This window comes from Beta vulgaris, chromosome 5 (genome assembly GCF_026745355.1).
Source record: "Beta vulgaris subsp. vulgaris cultivar EL10 chromosome 5, EL10.2, whole genome shotgun sequence".
NCBI classification, from domain to species: Eukaryota; Viridiplantae; Streptophyta; class Magnoliopsida; order Caryophyllales; family Amaranthaceae; genus Beta; species Beta vulgaris.
In genome coordinates this window covers 45,460,881-45,463,164 of record NC_079206.1, presented here as the reverse complement: position 1 = coordinate 45,463,164, position 2,284 = coordinate 45,460,881, and the positions used below count along the sequence as shown (strand labels likewise).

Sequence of the window (2,284 nt, the reverse complement as noted above, 5' to 3'; positions counted from 1 at the left end):
TTAAGCATGTTTTTAATTTATGAACTTATGTTACTTCTTAATATTAATAATAATTAATTATTTTCTTGATTAACGTTAAGTATAATAATTATTAGTAATATTATTGATAATAATAATCACAACAATAATGGTGAACTGATTCCAACTTTTAAGTGAGTTGTCACCTCCAAGTCTATATCAATGCATGACTTGTTACCTCACATCCATCTTTTCAGTAACTTTATCAGATATTATTGCACTTTTTTTTTGAATTATTGTACCAAAGATCAGTGCATTACTGTTGTAGTACTCATTGAGTTATTTGAATATTGTGCATTGAATCATTAACCTCTACACCTTGTATATATTTACCTATTTCTGAGCTCAAATTCTCATAACAACCTTTCCACAAATCCTCTGAACAATTATAAACCTCAAGGCATAGTAATAATGTCATACTTTAACCCTCCCAACAACTTTGATGAATTGTATGATCAAACATATGATTCATATATGGGGGGTGACGACATTTCCACACGTTTAGTAGATGATATCCTAAATCATGTGATTGAAGATACATCACCTTCAAAACCTACAAAAACAAGAAAGAAAAGAAAAAACACAGAAAGAAACCGTGAGGAAGGGCATGAGCGCATATGGAATGATTATTTCTCAAGCAACCCGGTGTATAGTGCACAACAATTTTGCCGAAGGTTCCGAATGAGAAAGGAGTTATTCCTTCGCATCGACAATGCTCTTGAAAATCATTCTACATATTTTCAAGAAAGAGTTGATGCTGTTGGTAGGAAATCTCTCTCCCCACTTCAAAAATGCGTTGCTGCCATTCGGTTATTGGCTTATGGAGTGGCAGGTGATGCCGTAGATGAATACGTGCGAATTGGTGGATGTACATCACTACAATGCTTGAAGAACTTTTGTAAGTGTGTGATTGAGGTTTTTGAACCTCATTACTTGAGAAGGCCAACGATCGATGACACTCGACGTCTTCTTCAAATCGGGGAATCCCGTGGATTCCCTGGTATGCTAGGTAGTCTCGATTGTATGCATTGGCAGTGGGATAAATGTCCCACGCATGGCAAGGTCAATACACTGGAGGTCATCAAGGTGTACCAACAATGATATTAGAAGTTGTTGCTTCTTATGATTTATGGATTTGGCATGCATATTTTGGTGTCGCGGGATCTAACAATGATATCAATGTCTTGGATCGATCCCCGATATTTGATGAGTTGCTTGAAGGTCAAGATCCTGAAATCCATTACACGATAAATGGAAGCACGTACAATATAGGATACTATCTTGCAGATGGTATCTATCCTGAATGACCTGTTTTCGTCAAAACCATTCCTCGAGCAAACATGTTATCTGAAAAAAGAAAACTATTTGCTCAACATCAAGAAGGTGCAAGGAAGGATATAGAACGATCTTTTGGGGTGCTCCAAAAGAGATTTGCGATTGTTTGCAATCTCGTACGTTTATGGAAAAAAAGTGAAGTTGGTGATATCATGAAAGCATGCATCATATTACATAATATGATTATTGAGGATGAAAGAGATGATACTGAATTGACCACTAGCGTTAACTATACGGTAGCAAGGAACCAAAGTGAAGTCCACAACTTCATACCGACTACTTAGAAATTTATGTAAACCGGAGCAGCTACTTTGAAAATCATACGCGAATTCGCAACCGAGCCCAATGTCACCAAATGCAGCACGATTTGGTGGAACACATATGGTCGCGTTTTGGAGGAAACGCTAATTAAATTTCGTGTGTAATTTTGCAATTTTGTGTGTAATTTTGCAATTTTGTGTGTAATTTTCAACTTCGTGTGTAATTTTCGTGTGTAATTTTTCAATTTCGTGTGGTTGTACTTCTTTTGTAGTTTAGCAATTATGTATGCAACTACTTCAAGTGTACTCAGTTTGTGTCCCGTAATTTATATAACATTAAAGTAATCCTAAAATCTTAAATTTATAATTACATAAATTATAATTTTAATGGTATAATAGTCGATAAATATTCGAACTATATATTATCATCATATTAAGTAATTAACATTGTAGAAAAAAAACATAAAATAAATGTTATATAAAATAATATATTCAACTTTTGGTATAGAGTTTGGAATGAGTCTGAGGGATAAAGTGTAAAACTGGAATGAATCTGGAGTGAGTCTGAAGAATAAAAAGTAGGTAAAAATTAGTGGAAAGCTGATGTGGCACAGTCTGAAGGTTGGGTTTGGATCTGAGGGATAAACTCACTCCAAAAAGGGAATTGAGGT

The 2,284-nt window shown here is 34.8% G+C and overlaps 1 pseudogene; it reads left to right on the top strand.

Moving 5' to 3' along the window:
• The first annotated feature begins 306 nt into the window (after window positions 1-306).
• On the top strand, window positions 307-1,637 carry LOC104893536 (uncharacterized; annotated as a pseudogene).
• The last annotated feature ends 647 nt before the right edge of the window (window positions 1,638-2,284 follow it).